The sequence below is a fragment of the Myotis davidii genome, unplaced genomic scaffold (genome assembly GCF_000327345.1).
Source record: "Myotis davidii unplaced genomic scaffold, ASM32734v1 scaffold18, whole genome shotgun sequence".
Lineage (NCBI taxonomy): Eukaryota > Metazoa > Chordata > Mammalia > Chiroptera > Vespertilionidae > Myotis > Myotis davidii.
The window spans coordinates 8180304-8200276 of NW_006292696.1; positions in this window are offsets into that span (position 1 = coordinate 8180304).

Below are 19973 nucleotides of genomic sequence, written 5' to 3' on the forward strand. Positions count from 1 at the left end.
CAGTCTATTCCATGTATCCATACTTCTGGACCTATTTTGTTCATCAGTTTATTTTGTTCATGAGATTCCACATATATGTGATATCATGTGATATTTGTCTTTCTGTGATTGGCTTCTTTTGCTTAGCATAATACTCTCTAGGTCCCTCCATGCTGTTGCAAAGCGTAAGAGATCCTTCTTTTTTATAGCTGTGTAGTATTCCGTTGTGTAAATGTACCACAGCTTTTTAAAATTTTTTTATATATTATTTATTTACTATTTTTACCACAGCTTTTTTATCCACTCATGTACTCATGGGCACTTGGGCTGTTTTCCAGATCTTAGCTATTGTAAATAACGCTGCTATGAACATTGAATCAGACTTTAGTGAGAAGTTTTCTTTTCTTGGAAGCTCAAAAACATTTTAGGTAACCAACCTCAAGAAAAATGTCTATTTGCACAATCACAGAATGCTTTGCAAATAATTTTTGTGGACCCATGGGTCCCTGGGCCTAGCTGATGCAACGTGCTATAACTCTTGTGAAGTCCCAGCTTGGATGGTTGGAATAAAGTTGGACGAACCTGAAAGGATCTGGGTTTCATGGCAGGAAAGCAGTGACGTTCATCCTAGTGGCTGATTATATTGGTGTGGGATCTTGCAGGGTTTATAAAGGACTTTCATGATGATTTCATCTTTACAACTACCTTCCAGGCTGGGCAGAGCAGATGAGACTATGGTCTTAGGAGTGCGGATTCAGAACCTAGTTGTTAGAATTAAAATGCCAACTTGGTTATTTATCACTTATGTAAAATGGGGCATGCTACTTAATTTTTCTAAATCACTGTCTCGACTTCTGTAATGTGGAGATGATGATAACGACAAGGACATTGGGTAGCTTACTGGACAGCTGTGAAAATCCAATGATATATGTCATGTAAGCCTAAATAAATGACTTGCTTAAGATAACATAACTGGTAATGAGCCCCTATCCTACATCATTCATCAACTCCAAGCCTACTTCTTCTTATAATTTATTATAAATTATAATGCATTCATTTTCTGTTATCTTTCTTAGATGTAATTATGTAGCTACACATAACTGTATATACTTTTATTTGTTTTCCCTTTCATCTGAATTAGAGAGCAGCTTTTCAGAGAAATTAGTGAAATGGGTCAAGAAGTATTCTTGTCAATAAACCTTATATCATAGCAAGGTCAAAAGTTTGTTCTTATGACACATAAAATTTTATCATTTAAATCAAAGGCTTCACTGGATAAAGCTTATTAATAATTTATGTAAAATTGCCAGTGATTATTTCAGCCCCATCTCTGCCATGCTACCCACACTTTCCCTCCAGGGGCCTCCTCCCTTATTGTGCCTCCCTCAAGGTTGAAGATGTGACTTTCTCTCCATCTTTTACGTCTCAGTTCAAATGTTACTTCCTTAATCTTTTCTAATCTCTACCCTGACCCTCTCTCTCTACCTAATCTCCACCTAACCAGCAGTTTCTCTGCCTTAAGTTCTCCTTTATTGTAGTTATCTCTTTTTAAAATTAAATCGAGTGATTATTTGACTTATATCTGTCTTTTCCAAAAGTGGTGAGTCTGAGGGAGTAAATAACTTGCTGCAGATTACAGGGTGAATAAATGGCAGGGGGCCTACTCCCTGTCATGATTGCTCCAGTCCCAGGGACACCTTAGGCAGTGATAGGCAGGCGTCTCTGCAAACCCCTGGAGGGCTGGAAGCAGGATTCTGGCATTCTCCAACACCCCAAGTGAGCAACAGTCTGAGCTCGTCAATTAGAAGAGCAATCATCAGAAACCCAAGTTCCCTTGACTAATGCGGTGCCTGAAATTGAGATGTCACTTATAATCTCTTTCCTCCTAGACTATTGGACCAAAATTCTAAGGTATTCAGGAATCATTTTCATTTTTCTAAAGGATATCAAAACATTTGAACATAAAGAAAAAACTTGTCATTGGAGAGAAAGTTAAAATGGGCTTCAGTCTTAGCTTCTTAATGATTTTTGAAATATGCAAATCTTGTTGGAGCAGATGTGCCACCAATGGCTAGTTTCCAATGTCCTGTTAAAATCTGGGATGCCTCAGAGGCTATAAAAATAAAATTCTAAACACAATCTCATTCTGGCAAAGGCTGGGCAACCATTCTGGATTGGACCAAAATATTTAATTGTCTTGGGCACAGAGGATCAATGGCATTCTCCAATTGGTGAACTTTTTACATGGAGATTAAATGAATCATGGGATTGTAATTAGTCATAATTACAGCAATAATTTCTTCTGTCTTTGTCTCTTTGCTGAGGCAATTGCCTGTGATGGCTTTGGAATCACTTGTTCCTGAGTCTGGCAAAGGCTCTGGAAAGGAAGTTTTCCATTCAACTCTCAAATATACTGCTTCTGCTTTAGGACAAAAAAATGAGTTGCTTTTTGAGATATTCATTTTAAAGGCTTTTTATTTCATCTTCCTCAAACTGAAGCACTGGGTTGGGGAAGCATGGAGGCCAGCACAAGGTTCAAAACAACTTCATCACGTGATGGACAGACACCACACCTAAGGTGGGCACTCTAATAACGGCAGATGACACTGAATAGAGATTCATTCCCTCAGGAAGACCAGTAATAAGAAGTGGCTGCTTACACACCAGACCCTTAGCATGCCCACTGTTTTCCAGCTGTGGGATGTTAATGGGAGGTGAATCACTACCAGGATATATGGAATACATCCCCTGTGGGATACTCTTCCATCTCCCATGTCATTGTCAAGTTCCATTATTTCCCTCCACTCAAGAGACTCCTTTGGCAAAAATATTCGTCACTTCATTCCTTTTGTGAGCCCATTCTTTAAAGAGCTGTAATGTAACTTAAGCCCTGCCAAACCTGTGGATGGAAAATTCTAGAAACCTCTTACTTTGGGAAAATGTACACTCTTTGCCTGATTCTAGGCCCTACTGAGGTCTGGAAACATTGTGGTAAGGGTCAGAGTTCATTTATAGCTTCTCTTATAGCCGTCTGGATGGAAAACATCTTCTGCAATTTTTATTCCTCAGAAGTAATAACAATAATGAACAAAAATTATACAGTGATTACTGTGTACCAGCCACTCAGTCAACAAATCGTGCATGCATGCACAATAAGATGCCAGCATGGTTAAGGGGAAATAAAGCCAGGAAAACGTTGTGGTTCCAACCCTTACCCTTGTGGTGCTGGCATTGCAATGGGAGATTCCATGTTTGCAGCCACATATTTGAGGTTCTTTCTAGTGAAAAAGGAATTAGACTTGCTTGGTCATTCTTAGAGTCCAGTTAGGGATGAGGGAGTGGAAATCATAGGGAGGTGGATGATGGGCTTAGGCCAGTGGTTCTCACATGTGGTACTGGACCAGCAGCATCAGCAGCACCAAAGAACTAGTCCCAGATGCACAGTCTCAGGTCCCATACCAGAACTGCTGAGGCAGAAACTTGGGGTGGACCCACCAGCTGTTTCACAAACCCATCACTGATTCTGACGTTCACCAAAGTTTCGGAACCACTGGATTCGACATAAGGAAGAATGGTCTATGCAGTGGAGGTTTCCAACAGCAAACAGGTGGAACTGAGTTCCCCATCACTGGATGTAGGCACACAGATGGCTGGAAGAAGAAGCGAAGGGTTTGGACTTCAGCATTTTCCATATCCAGTGATGAGATAATTTTATAATCATGCGGTACTGACAGGATACCAGTGGGAGCCTGAAAAATATAATGCACAATTGCATTAAATAAAGAAGACTGCACAAATGCTCCCAAATGAAATATATTCTGCCAGAAATGTCAAAAGTTATTTTTATACTCTATAATGTACAAAAAATTAGAATAATAAGATTATTTTAATTATTCATATATTCACGTGAGTGTTAACCGACATAGACAACCTGGTACTATATCATATCGGATACTTCAGTATTTCTCCCAATCCTAGAAAATGTAATCCAAAAAAAAACTGGAAGGTAGCAGAAACTAAATTTAAAATGTTCCCATCCATTTTCATGACCTTTTCAACTCTCCCTCTCTCCAATTCTCCCCTTTTTTCTGGCAGTGTTCCATCCTTGCCTCCAAACCCCGTAAAACCCAGTGTCTTCATCTCCCTTCCCCATCCCAACCTTCTCAGTCTTTACCTATATTCTTGCTCCCAGGAGGCCCATGTTCAGGCCTTTCTAGCTTATCCATCTTAATCAACCCTGTGCTTATCCATTTTGATCAACCCTGTGCTCATCCCACAAAGTGCAGAGCATCTATCTGCTCAGGAATCTGTGCTGATGGGATAAGAGTTGCTAATGAGTCACTGGTTCATTTATTATCAAACCCTGTTTACTTTTTAATTGGAGCCTTCTAGAGCTAATCCTTGTTTCAGGCAGTTTTAGAAAGTCGGCCTGAGGCCGAAACCGGTTTGGCTCAGTGGATAGAGCGTCGGCCTGCAGACTGTAAGGTCCAGGGTTCGGTTCCGGTCAGGGGCATGTGCCTGGGTTGCGGGCACATCCCCAGTGGGAGATGTGCAGGAGGCAGCTGATCGATGTTTCTCTCCCATCGATGTTTCTAACTCTCTATATATCTCCCTTCCTCTCTGTAAAAACTCAATAAAATATATTTAAAAAAAAAAAAAAAAAAGAAAGAAAGTCGGCCTGAGGGAGGGGCACAACATGGAGAGAATTTCTCAAGTTTGGCCCCAGAATAATTCCCTACAGCAGGGTTTTGTTGAAAGTAAATTCTCTGCTTCCATCCAGATACATTGAATAGTATCTCTGGAAATGGGCCCGTGGACCTGCCTTTTTAAGTTCCCATAGGAGCCCTGTGTTAACTCAAGTTTGGGAACCACAGATGGTCCTCTCCCTGACTCCCACAGAATCTTCCTTCTAAGCTCAGTCAAGTTCAAACATGACCTGTCTAGTATTTTCCAAAGACATTCTTCTCCTGAGTCCTGATGTTCTTAGTAACTGAAATTGAAGGTGAAATACAACCAATGACTTGGCCTGAATTTGATACGGGCTGTGGAAGAGACAGGATGTTCTCACTGCTCTTGTGTTACCCAAACAAAGTCTCAATCAGTGACCTCTTCGCAGTTATAAGTCTATTTCTTTTTTTCCCAGCGGGTCCGGGGATGGTGTGGGGCTTGGGCGATGACAGGGTGAAGACAAGAAGACAGGAACACTTTCCCCATAATTACTGCATGTGAATAGAGATCTGTTTATGGTCACTTAATTGTCCCACATGATATTTTGGCCTCATTTACAGTGGGGATTAACATGATCAAGAGGCAGTCCTCTGGGTTCCTTTGCAATAATCTAAAAATAAACAAAGCCCAAAGGATTCATTCCTCCTTCCCATTAATCTGAAGGAAGGCAGATGGTGCCCAAAAACCTGATTTGAATTGCCAGTAAAGCTTGTTATCATTTTGCTAAGCACTTGCTGTTAAATTTTAACAGATGCTGTCAGGTGGTGCAGAATGAGTTTTGACAAAGGTTACTCCAGCCTGTGGGGTGGGAAATCGGGGAAAGGGAGTGAGCCTTTCTCCACACAAACTCCCTGAGAAGGAAGAGGTTTCAAGGGATGAGAAAGATAGGAGGATTCTGAACTTGGAGACGGTAGGGAAAAGTTGTGATAGCAAGGGGTGAGTTTGCAGGTAACTGACATTTCCAAGGAACTTGAGGACACCAACTGTTTCTCACTTATTGCTAGCTTCCCACCACCCTTACATGTTTCATGCTGGCTGAATGAATGATGCAAACTCTTGATTGGTAGAAAGTTTAACTTGAGTAAAGATGAAAGAATTGTGCACCTAAAACCTATATAGTTTTGTTAACCAGTGTCACCCAAATACATTCAATAGGAAGGGAAAATAAAATCTCCTACCCCCCCCCCGCCCCCACACACACAGAGGAAGAAAAGTAGGACCCAAATAAGAAAGGACACAAACTCCCACAAAGAACTGCAAAGATGAAATAAAGAGTCCTAGGCTGGGGGACTTGGGTTTCTCTGATACTATGTCACAGAGAAAAGTCTCATAAATCACCAGATGGAACACAATGGGAACCACATTGCCTAAGTGACCTGCCTCTTCGACTGGGACTAGAACCCAAGGCTCCAAACCTTCTAGTGCTGATTCCACAGGTGTCAACAAACTTGCTCCTCTCTTGTGTGCTCAATGGATGGCTTATTGATTATTTTTTAATTCAAAAGTGATTAATTCTGTTGATTTCTTAAATTAAGTGGCTAGAATGGAATATTGATAAGAACCTTTTCAACTTTAAAATTCTGTCATATATTCTATTTGAGTTGTAAAATGACAAGTTTTTGTTTGGTTAGTACTCAAACTGCTAGCATCCCAAAAACAACCTAACTCAGTTTGTGAAAATCCTGAAGGGCCATCTTCCCTAGAGGAGAATCAACCGTGACCTGGCCATCTTGGCTCCAGGAATCAGTGCTGTACATGGGTAGCTTTTACCTGCCCAATATACTCTTCTTTTAGTCCTTAATCATTCTCCTTTGGAGAACAACCTCTCTTTCATTCTCATTTCATGAAGTTATGGTTGGACTGACCCTGCTGCCACCCCACCCTTGGGGGTGGACACTTGACTAATATTTAGCCAATTGAAGTATTCTACACCCTCGGGCCATAGTGTTCAAGGATGAGAACCTTAAAACAGCCTAATGAGACCCAGCCTCAGAATTTTTGCCAAAACAATTGAGAATGAAGCTCCTGCTTTCCACCAGAGTTACTCAACTACATGAATATAAGCTTGGAGTTGCCGATGGCCACCAGCTCTTGAGGGGAACCTGGACCTGAGAATAAAGCCAACACAGAGGAAAACAAAACTGAAAAGTGGTGAGAGACGGATTATTGGTGACAACCTTTGACCATTTGGATCAAGCCATATCTGAAGGTTGGCTTATCCCTGGACGTTTCATTTCAATGAGCCAATAAATGCCGCCTTTTGCTAAAGTTTGTTTTAATTGAGTTTTTGTCACTTGCAGTGAGAAATGTTCAAACTGGCACAGCCACCTTGGTACTTAGGGTGATATGCAGGGAGAAGAAAAAGGGACATTTGCAATGTAATGAGCAAATACAGAGGCAATGGGGTATGACCTGCTGGTATTAGATCATCTCAAGCTGCAGAGGAGAGAGGCTTTAGCAGTACTATGTTGTTATAGCTAAAATACAACTGAGCAGTGTATGCCTGGCCTGCTATAGTCATGAGATGGTGTGGCATATGGGGGGTTGTCAAGGCAGAATCCTCAAGTTCTAGGAAGTTTGTTAATACTCAGATCCCTTGGCTCTACTCATATCTACTGATTCAGAATCTGGAAATAGAGGCCTGGAATTTGCTTTCTTAAGATTCCCAGGGTATACGTTCATATTTGAGATCCATTGTCAAATTGAGACATCAGACTTGAAATTAGAAGGTCTGCATTTGAATGTGACCTTTGCCCTTCACTACCTGTCTCAGTTCAGACTAGTAACTTAATATCCTTTCAGCCTCAGTTTTCATATAAGTAAAATGGGGATAATAATACATCATAGAGTTGTGAGGATAAATGAGATAATGTATGCATATAAAGCACTTAACCCAGTTTTTTATCTAAGAAGTATTCAGTTATTATTATAAGTATATTGTTATTACAGTATAAAACATTAAGATCAGGGAGCAGACCTAAGAAAACTCAGAGGAACAGATAAATATTATATTTGAACTATAGGCCTGGTGCATGAAAATTCATGCACGGGAGGGGTGTCCCTCTGCTCGGCCTGCTCCCTCTCACAGTCCGGGAGCCCTCGGGGGCAGGAGGCGACTCAGCGATCAGGGGAAGGTGACGCCCCATTACACCTCTGCTACTGCCACTGCTGGCAGCGCAAGCCTCGGTTGGCTCTGGTTACCTGAGCCTTGGGTGGCCCTGAGCGACTGGGGGGCTCTGGGGAGTGGGGGACTCTGGAGGCAGGCGCGGGGAGCGGCCGGTGGGCCCGGCCTTGCTGCATGCCTACTGCCCAGTGGGGCTGAGGGGACTGGGCACTGCCATCTTTGAGGGCAGGGCAGTCAATTAGCATATTCTCTCCTTATTGGCTGTGGGTGCTGTCATCTTTGAGGGCGGGGGAGTCAATTAGCATATTCCCTCCTTATTGGCTCTGGGTGCTGTCATCTTTGAGGGTGGGGCAGTCATTTAGCATATTCCCTCCTTATTGGCTCTAGGCATCGCCATCTTTGCGACAGTGTGAGGGTCAATTAGCATATTCCCTCTTTATTAGATAGGATGATGATGCTCCCCAGAGTCAGAATGCCCACATCAAATTCTGATCCTGCTATTTGCCAGCTGCATGATCTCCTACTTGACTGCTTTGTGCTTCAGTTTTCTCATCTTTAAATGGGATTACTGGTGGTACTTAACCCATAGTTTCTTTGTAATGATTAAATAAGATAATGGATGCAAAGATCATAAATAATACTTATTAATCTTATCATGGCCATTTCCCCCTTTTCCAATTACATTATGCTTTTCCTCTGTGCTTCACACCCACATTTGCTTATTCCTCCGGGATCCTCTTCCACTGGACCTTGCCCCCGTTATTGAATGAAGAAATTAGATTCAGAGAGAAGGCCTCCCAATTCTAGCCCTTGACTTGAGCTGAATCCCCCAAGAGAGGGCTCAGGCTGAGGAGCGGAGGAGGCACCTGCTTCGTGCTTTGAGGGCCTGGTTCTTGTGTTGACAGACTATGAGTTGAGAGAACCATCTGAACAAACTTCAAGTGACATTTGCAAAGTGTCAAATCCCTGAGCTTTTCCTTTCTAACTGAGCCGCCAGGAAACTTCAGGGGCCGATGTATTAAGAAATGAAGAACAAGCTGCTGTCTCTGGGCTGTAAGTCACCCTGATGGATGTAGCACTCGAGTCCTGCCTGCTAGATCTGTGTAGGTATTGAACAACCCAGGATCTGTTTGATACATGTTTCAAGAGGCGCGAAAAATCTAGTGAGCCACATAACACAAATATCACTGCAGGAGCAACATGACTGTTTGGCTGTGCTGTCGAAGGGCTTTGAAGAGCTTGAAGAAATGTCTAAACCTGACATACAAGTTGGGCCTCATCTTCCTCGTCTATTACATGAAAAGATAATTTTTAATGTTACTTGTAACCTTGATTGTTTAAGATTTTCAGATTCCAGGTTCTATAATATTCTTCAAAATTGCTTCTCTTAGGAAGTCTCTTAACCCCTCTGCATTCCCAGCAGTGGAAAAACAGGATGGGTGACATCTGCAGCTGAAACCAGGCCATGTTGTTGAACAGTTGGCAAATCTAAGTTACTCTCTTCTCGCTAGAAAGGGTGCAGGGTTGCATATTAATTTACAATTACTCATAAAGTAGACAGCAGAGCTTCTCTTTTGTCAACACTTGGACATACAAATTAGGCAATATTGATTGGGCAATGAATCTTTCATTTCCACCTTGCCTCATGGTGCCAATCACCTTAAATGAGACTAGATTAACATCAGACATGACTCACACTTGGCTTGGTATCCAAGTCTAGCCCCCTCAGATTTGCTGTATTTTGGCTTCAGTTTGTCAGCTGAATTCTCTTACTGACTATTCAAGTGCAGAAGCAGAACCTCATAAGCCTATCTCCAGTTTATGCTTTACATGAACTTTAGTGTTTCAAAGTGATCTTTGGTTCTGACAATATGGCAGAGAAAATTCATAGGGATATTGAATAAAAATATAAAAATAGAGTTTTATAAATTACTCTGGCATGAAAATCCCAGGAACAAGAAATGAAGGGAGAAATCAAAGCCAGGACAGTAATGGAGAGCTGGTATTGCAGCAAAATTTCTGACCCAGATATCGGCTCTATGAGCTGAAGGTTGGGGGTTTGACTCCCACTAGGATATAGAAGATGTGGCCTCAAGCCCTTGCCTGGTTGGGAAGCTTGAACTGAGCAACAACATAAAGCTGTGAGCCTTTGACAAGTTGTGCTGTTTATGGAATGGCAACTGTAGCAACTCCACATTTAAATCTAGGAAAGAAGCAAGGAATTTTTCCACCTGTCTAGAACCCTGGTTCACAAGAAGAAGAAAAGTTATATCCAAGGAACCAAAACCCCAGGTCTGTGCCACATATGGGTATGCTATCCAGTTGTATATTGCTGATAAGTTAGCACCAACTGCTCAGGTCCATTCAACCCTTAAGCTACAATAGATACAATTGCAAAACTGGTTTGCGGGGGACATTTTTACAACTCAAGGCACAAAGGACACACGTGAGGAAATTAGCCACCATGAGGAAGAGTCAGCAGGTATAGCAAAAGGATAATTAGCACCCCAAGAGTCAGATATAATAGAAGTATCTGTAAGAGACTGTAAAATAAGAACATTTGAAATTATTAAATACATGGAAGAATGAATAGTATGATAAAAGAAGTAGCCGATTTTAAGGAAATGTACAAATAGAATTCATACATAGGTTGCCTGACTGACTGTCTCTCTGTCCAGGACTAGGGATTTTTCAGGACACAAAATTTTCAGTGCTAATATAAAAAGTTTCAGGCAAATAAGGGTGGTTGGTCACCCTACTTCAACTGGTCATTGAAGAGATTTTAATAAAGGGACTATTTACAAACTTATGCACAGGGTTTGGGGAACCCAACAAGATGCAGTTTAAGCAGCACCCTGGACCTAACAACAGTGGGGAGCCATTACCACCCTTCAGCCTAAAGGGGCAAGAGGAAAGTATAGCTGCTGAAACTCAGAGAAATAAGCTCTGCCTGACAGGAGCCCTTAGTGAGGGAAACACATCAATGTCCTCCTGCCTTCCCTCTGAACTCCTGTAGGGACCTCCCATTGGCTAAACTCAACTGACCAGCCAGAAGACAGGGGTGCCTAGGCCATATAGGTCAGCCTCCTGAGACACAGCGTAGAGTAGAGAGGGATGCAGAATGGATCTTGAGAGCCAAATGAAAAATCACCCGTACATAAGGGGGAGAGATCAACCAAAGGACTTGTATGCATGCATATAAGCATAACCAATGGACACAGACACCAGGGGGGTGAGGGCATGATCGGGGTGGGGGCACCATGGGGATAAGAACGCATATGTAATACCTTGATCAATAAAGAAAGAAAAAATCACCCGTACAGACACACCACTAAACTGACCATCTGAACACCTGTATATGAAACCTCCCATGTTAACGCAGGTTATAGAGTATCAGAATGAGGTGGCGGAATAGCAGAGAGGAGAGCTGAGCCCTGCTGCTGCACCTGGTCTTCACAATTAGTGTGAGTTTGAGAAAGTGTCTTTCTTTACATCAAACTACTTCTCTATTGATTAATTATAGAATCTTTCTAGAACAGAGGTCTCAAACTGATGTCCATAGATCAGATTTTATTGCAAATATGTATTGTTTGGCCTTTACACTTTTTAAAAATAAATCTGAATTACTCAACAATATTGAAAAAAATCTAGACAATTCCCATAAGAATCTGTATTTCTATATTTCATAATGTTTCTGTGTGGCAATAATGGCCTAAAGAAAACCATTTAGGCAGGGCCCTTACTCCCGATTCCCCAGGGCCCTACCTGGCCTACTTCACTCATTTATACTACCTGATGCTCCCTATAGGAATTTGAATTTGCAACCCTTGAAAGAGCTCTCTTAGCTTTAACAGTCTGTGAAAGGCATATTGTATTTTTTTGCATATGAATACAGGCCTTTTGAATTTTCTAGTCTAGGTAGATTGGGGAGTTGGCAGGTGCTATTTTTGCATATCTTTCTTAACATCTTCAACACAGCACATATGTAATTTTATGAAGCATATGGTTTTCCATGTGCATAACTACACTTTGTTGATTTTTTTTCCCTTTTCCTAAGTTCTCCAAAAGCCCAGTAGAATAAACACAAGCTGCCACTTGGAAAACAATTCTGAGGAAGAACTCAGCTGAGGCAGAAAAAGTGAGGAGATCCAAATAGCTGCCAAGTGACCATATTTGGGGTACACATTTCCATGGTTCATGAAGACCACAACTCTTTTTCTTCCCTTTGCATGGCATATAGTGAGCATGAGTACGCATGTGCCCTGACTAGAAATCGAACCGTGACCTCCTAGTTCATAGGTTGACATTCAACAACTGAGTCACACTGGCCAGGCATGTGTGATACTTTTAAAAATATATATATTTTATTGATTTTTGACAGAGAGGAAGGGAGAAGGATAGAGAGTTAGAAACATCGATGAGAGAAAAACATCGATCATCTGCCTCCTGCACACTCCCTACTCAGAATGTGCCTGCAACCAAGGTACATGCCCTTGACCGGTATCGAACCTGAGACCCTGAGTCCTCAGGCTGACGCTCTATCCACTGAGCCAAACTGGTTAGGGCTGTGATACTTTTTAAGAAAAATTATTTTTAAGCCTACATCCCCCCACACACACACTAAAAAACAAAATACTGAGCTGTTGACAGAGCTGGCAGGCAAAAATAAGTAACTAGACCACAAAATATCAAGCAGTGTTCATAAGTGCTATGAGTGAAACAAACTAGAGCCAGAGGCAGGCAACAAAGGAGGGCCACATTGGGTGTGGTCATGGAGGGTCTCCTGGAGGAGGTGACATTTAACTGAGACCTACAGTATGAGAATGACCCAGCCATATGAAGGAGCAGGGAAGAATATCTGGCAAAGGGGACAGCATGTGTAAAGGCCTGGATTACTAGGGCATGCTTGAGGTCCTAAAAGAAGCTGATATGCCTGGAAATGGGGAGGGAGGAACAGTGTGGAATAAGGTAATCTGGAGAGGTGGGCTGGGATCTTGAAGGCCTCTAGGAGTCTGACTTGTATTCTAAGTGCAATGGGAATCTCTTAAAGTTTGTGAAATTTACATATGCTTAAATGCACAGATCTTAAGTGTACTAGTCTACCAGGAGAAACAAATATATACATCTTATAAAATTCCCTAGTCACAACATAAAATATTTCCATCTCCCTAGAAAATTCCTGTATGCCCCCTTCCAATGAGTTACCACCCCCAATAGACAACCACTCTTCTGATTTCTTATCACTAAACGAAATCATATAATTTGTAATATTTACTATAGGAGTAAACCATAGTTGTCTCATCCATTCTCTTGCCGAAGAACTTTTGCTTTCAGTTTTTGGCTATTTTGAACAAAGCTGCTATACATATTTTTGTACAAGTCTTTTTGAGGGTACATATTTTCACTTCTCTTGGGTAACGAGGAGTGAAATTACTGATTTATAGGTAAGTACATTATTTTATGTTTTGAATCAATCAGCTTTATTGAGGTATAAATTACATATAATAAAATTCACTTATTTTAAGTAAATTATTTTATGAGTTCTGACAGTTATATTCAGTATGTAACCATCACCATAATCATAATGTAAAACACTTATATCATCCTAAAAAGTTCCTTTATGCCCTTTTACAGTCAATAAGACCCTCACTCATTGTCTCACCCAGGTCTCTAAGGCTCTGTTGATTTTTCTTCATTCTTTTTTCTTCCTTTTGTTTAGATTGGATAATCCCAATCAATCTATCTTTATATTTGTCAGTTCTTTCTTCAACCAGTTCAAATATGCTGTTGAGCCCTGTAGTGAGTTTTCACTTCAGTTATTGTACTTTTTAACTCCAAAATTTCTATGTGGTTCTTTTATATTATTTCTATCTCTGTATTGATATTCTTTGATGATACATTGTCCTCATAATTTCCTTTTGTTCTTTACACATGATATACTTTATTTATTTGAATATATTTAAAATAACTGCTTTAGAGTTTTTGTCTACTAAGTCCAATGTCTGTGCTTTCTCAGACATAATTTCTACTGATTGCTTTTTGTTTTTCTTCTTTACATATCTCATACTTTAAAAAAATATCTAGTTATTCTAAATAACATAATATGGCAACTCTGGAATTGAGATTCTCTCCCCTATCCAGGGTTTATTTTTGTTGCTATTTGCTGTAATTATTGTTGTTAGTTTATTTAGTGATGTTTCTGACCTAGTTCTGTAAAATCTATATTCTTTGTTTAAATGGGACTGCTAAGGTCACTGCTTAATTAGCTTAGTGGTCAGCTATTAGGTAGAAATTGCCTTAAAACACAACCAGTATGACTTCCAATCTTTGCAAAGGTGCTCTGTATGAATGTTGGAGCATGTCTTGAACTTCAGCCTTGTAGCTGACATCTCTACCTTATCCTCACTTCCTGTTTGCACAGAATCTCGTGTTCAGCCAGTTTTCTCCTGTGCCTGTACATAGCCCCATCCAAGTACATTGTCTTTTATGTTCTCAGAAATGTGTCAGAGCTTTTCAAAGCCCCAATAGAGATCTCACTCCCAACTTTTCCTTGTAAGATTTTTGATTAGTTTGTTTCAACTGTTATCCATCACTTCAGACAACCATGAAATTAAGCACTTGCCTGTAACTGTTTTTGACAAATGCCTCCAGGGAGGTACTAGGTGAGCTGTGACTCAGGTCAAATAAATACAGCTTTGCAAGTGAGATCTTCAAATAGTGACAATTCTTTCAGAATGAGGCTTTGAAGTATCGCCAACCACACTCGCCTTCCTCTAGTAGCTGGCAGGTTACTGGTTTTCACCATAATTTGGGACTGTTAGTTTTTAAGGCTACTTGAACTGGAGAGTGGGAATGGAACTAGGACAAGTTAAAGTGCCATAAAACATGTTCTTACTAAAACTCATCTTGTTTTTCTTGAGTAAGTGCTTCACAGGTTATTGCATGAACTTGGTTAATTCCCAGAGTTCTGAAAAAGTTGATTCTAGCCATTTTTGCCAGTTTTAAATTGCTTTTATAGATGAGAACATTTATAGGGATCCTTACTCTGCCATTTTTCTCATCTTTTTTTTTAAATATATTTTATTGATTTTTTACAGAGAGGAAGGGAGAGAGATAGAGAGTTAGAAACATCGATGAGAGAGAAACATCGATCAGCTGCCTCCTGCACATCTCCCACTGGGGATGTGCCCGCAACCCAGGTACATGCCCCTGACCGGAATCGAACCTGGGACCTTTCAGTCCGCAGGCCGACGCTCTATCCACTGAGCCAAACCGGTTTCGGCTTTTCTCATCTTTTTTAAAGAAAATATATTTTTATTGATATCAGAGAGGAAAAGAGAGAGAGAGAAACATAAATGACGAGAGAGAATCATTGATTGGCTGCCTCCTGCACACCCCCTACTGGGAATTGAGCCCACAACCCAGGCATGTCTCCTTGGACAGAATTGAACCCTGGACCCTTCAGCCCTCAGGCTGACACTCTATTCACTGAGCCAAACCAGCTAGGGCTCCTTATCTGCTTTTAATTTGAATTTCTATAATGACTGATGATAATGAGCTTCTCTTCATACACTTAAGTGCCATTCTTATATTGTTTGATGAGATGTTTCCTAAATATTTTTTATTTTCTAAAAATTAGGTTGTTTCCTTGTTAGTGAGTTTTGAAAAGTATATATTTTATATACAAATTCTTTATTAAGTATATGTTTGGTCAGTATTTTCTCCCAGCATCAGAATCTTCCAAAAACCATTTTTAAAAAAATATATTTTATTGATTTTTTACAGAGAGGAAGGGAGAGGGATAGAGAGTTAGAAACATTGATAAGAGAGAAACATCGATCAGATGCCTCCTGCACACCCTCCACTGGGGATGTGCCCTCAACCAAGGTACATGCCCTTGACTAGAATTGAACCCAGGACCCTTCAGTCCGAAGGCCGACACTCTATCCACTGAGCCAAACCGGTCAGGGCTCAAAAACCATTTTTAATTGAGATTTTTGTCTTTGAACCATTGCTTTGTGTGTGTGTGTGTGTGTGTGTGTGTGTGCGCACAAGCGCACACACCGAATCATTTTCTCATAGTCTGTGACTTGTTTTTTCATTTTCTTAATTGTGCTTTTTAATGAGCATTAGGTTTTTAACTTTGATGAAGTCCATTTGATTTTTTTCTTTTTTGGTTAATGCTTTTTTATCTGTATCTAAAAATTATTTGGCTTTCCAAAGGTTCTGAATTATTTCTCAAAGTTTTCTTCCAGAAGCCATATAGTTTCAGTTTTTTTTAAAAAAAATATTTTATTGATTTTTTTATAGAGAGGAAGGGAGAGGGATAGAGAGTTAGAAACATCGATGAGAGAGAAACATCGATCAGCTGCCTCCTGCACACTCCCTACTGGGGATGTGCCGGCAACCAAGGTACATGCCCTTGACCTGAATCGAACCTGGGACCCTTCAGTCCGCAGGCTGACGCTCTGTCCATTGAGCCAAACCGGTTAGGGCTAGTTTTTATGTTTAGATCTATGATGCACCTTGAATCTTTATTTTGACCATATTGGGATTAGTTCTTTTCTAGATATCTATTAAGTTCCAGTGCCAGTTTCTTTCTCTCTTGGACTTCTTTGGTGATTTTTGAAGGCTAGTAAGCATAGTAGTAGTAATGTGATGTATTCTCTGATGTAAATAAAAAATGGATTAGAGGCAGTGGAGAGGTCAGTGAGGAGGCTACTGGAGAAGTCTGGGCTTGATATGATAGTAGCCACAGCCAGCAGTTGTGGAGATAGAGAGAGGAAGTAGAATTGTTTATCTAGATTGATGGAGACTGATTTGTGTTGATCCTGCATGCATCACACTTTTACCCATCTGTACAGTTTCAGCACACAGAAAGATACAGCATAATATGGTAGACAGTTCCATAAATTATGAGTCAAATAAAAAGTGTTTGTCCAGGCTCTGTCATGGAGTCTTAACTAATCTTTTTTTTTTTTAATATATTTTTATTGATTTTTTACAGAGAGGAAGGGAGAGGGACAGAGAGTCAGAAACACTGATGAGAGTGAAACATCGATCAGGTGCCTCTTGCACACCTCCCACTGGGGATGTGCCCGCAACCAAGGTACATGCCCTTGACCGGAATCAAACCTGGGACCCTTGAGTCCGCAGGCCGACGCTCTATCCACTGAGCCAAACCGGTTAGGGCCTTAACTAATCTTATGAGCACTGTTTTCCCATTAAAAACTAGGTCATCAATAATGTCCTTTTCTACCCTGAAATTATATGATTCTATGCTATTTTTTGAATGGTCTAGGAAAGGCAGCCAATGAATTCCTGATGTCAGTAAACTCTCTGTGGTCCTTACCTTATTTGAGCTCTTTGTAATGCTTAACCTTTGTTAACCACTTCTTTCATCTTGAAACTCTTATCTTCCTGGGCTTTCATGCCTCCAATCTCTCTCAACTTATTTTCTGAACAGTTGTTCTGAGTCTCCATCATTGCTTCTTCTTTCCTAGCATAATTTCTGAATATTGTCTTCCCCACGATTTTTGCCATGGGCACCTTCTTATACTACATCTCTTCTAGGACATCTCATTCATATTCATCACCCCAGGTATCTAGATGTTACTGACTCACGTGTTTCTATCTCAAGGTGAGGTCCTTGAATTCTAAACGTAGTGATTAAGTTTCATGTCGTCATTTGTACCTGGCTATCTCATTAACATTTTCCCCAACCATCCCCTCCTTTATTCCCTGTTTTGATGGCTGGCACTATTATCTACTCAGCCTCTCAAATCAGATGCCCGAGTCATCCTAGACTCCTTTCTTTCCTTGATTCTCCATACCTAATCTCCCAAACACCTTTCTTTTCTTTTCTTGATATTTTTTTTCTTAACTAAATTGAAATATTTTTGAGAGTAATGGGGGTACTATTGGTAGTTATGCCTGAACAACAGGTATAAACTAGGACTGATCTGGGCAGACACACAAAAAAATGTGTGATTAGCCTATAGTTGAGAAACAGAAAGAACTGCAGTGGTATGAGAAATCATATTGCTTTTGAAGAACTGAGTGAATTGGATTCTGACTAGTTTAAGGGGTGGGGGGAGGGGGAGGGGGGTAGAGAAAGATGAAGGTGGAAAGGTAATTGCAATGTCCAGTTTTGTAGGTATAAAAGGTTACTTACCTTTAGAATTAACCATGAATGGTAGATATTAGTGTTACCATGCTTAGTATTCATTTCCCCTCCTTCCGAACAAAAGCCATCCCCCATGTAACCACATGCTTCAGGATAAGCTGACGTGGGTCTAATTGGTCTAAGGGTCATCTCTGTCCCTTTTCTAGGGATTATCTCATGGGGCACATAATCCAACTCTAGCCAGTGGTATATTAGGAGAATTTCTTGGAGGATTCCCAGGGCAAGTTTTCTTACTCTTAGCAGAAAACCCCAAAAAGGAATTGTCATGTCTTGATGTTATGTCTGTAATGGCTACAGCCATTTTAGTTATAAGTCTGAGGGTGATGCAATCCATGGTGGCAGGATGAAGAAATGGAAAAAAGCAGGAATCTGGATGTCTTTGTGAGCTGCTAGATAGCCAATCCTTGCCCTACCTCTTGATGTTATCAAATATGAAGGGATACCTGTTTTATTACTAAGCCCTTTTGAGTTAGTATTTTCTATTACTTGAGACCAATAATGCTCAGATATATCAAGAAACTTAAGAGTGTGAAGCAATGGCCTTGACTTTTCAAGAACTGGGGGAAGTGAGACCTTCATGTCACTTACTCTCACCCTCACTTGTTTGACAATTATAGCTGCTATTTATTTTACCTTGTATTGTTTTTCAGTGTGACTTTTTGAATATCCAACTAGCCTGGAAACTTTTTGAATCAAAGACAGAGATAAACCTTTTACATTTTTGTAGCCCCACAATCTCTTATATAATCCACACAATTTTTGGCAATTATTAACCCCCTCTTTATTCCACCCACACATATTCTTTCAGAGGATGACCAAAATGCGATCTCTATTTGGAGATGATAATTAATCTCATCTTCATTGGCTTCCTCTTGGATGTGGAGGGAATTACCGAATGAATGAGCAGGAACTTGCTGGCTATGTGGTCTGTTGCCCCCGAGTACTACTTGGAGATCAGCCTGGCATGGAAATGACCAGATGTTTGAAGCTGAGCTACACAGTTGAGTGAAATAAATAAGTTTTCTGTCATACTTCCCATCTGCACGGACAGTTTCTACATTGCAAAACCACTGGTGCCTATAATTTCACATGTCAGCAATTGATCTCTTAACCTCTTTCCTCCCTAAACTTGGAGTTGGAAGGCCCTGGAAGTCCAATTAGACCACATGGGTGTGTGTATGCTAGTATCCACTGGCACAGGCATTCTAAGTAGCAGGGGCTCAACTCCAGTCACTGCCCAGGTACATGGGCACTCCTGGACTTTATGGAATCATCTATAGAACAGGAGGAATGGTCAGGTATAGGCAAAAAGAAGGGAAGTAGAGGGGTTTATTAGGCATCTCTGAAAAATCAGAGGAAAGATGATGGTTCAAAGTGGGGTATACCAAAAATAGGCTAGTCTTACAGGTTATTTTAATTCAGGAGCAGTCTCTTAATCTCTTTCTCTCTCTCTCTTTTACTTTGCTTATTATTCTGAGTATACTAGTAATATATGCTCTTTGTGAAAAAATTGAGAAATGGATGAATGTATAAGAAGAAAATAAAAAGTACACTTACTTCCTAATAAATAATACTATATTTCCTCTGATTTTCATCTTTCCATCTTTACTCAGGAGCCCCAGAGTATCTAGGAGAGACGGTTTGGTTAGGATTATGCCAACTGGACACAAAGAGAAGTAGATCGGTTTCAGATTTCTTTTAGAGTTGTATGGGACAGGACTTGGTGACTGATTGAAAAGGGGAGGTAAGTAGACAGGCTTCCAGGAGCACTCCAAGATTTCTACCTGGTACACTTAGATGGATGCGGATGTTAACGACTGGAGAGAGCTCACTGGAGGAGAAGCAGGATTGAGAGGAAAAGTCCTGGGCTTTGAAGCACATGCCTAGTTGACCACAGTGGGTTAATGTAACCCATCCTCTGGTATTATCCATGTCGATTGTTTCTATGTCTTTCTC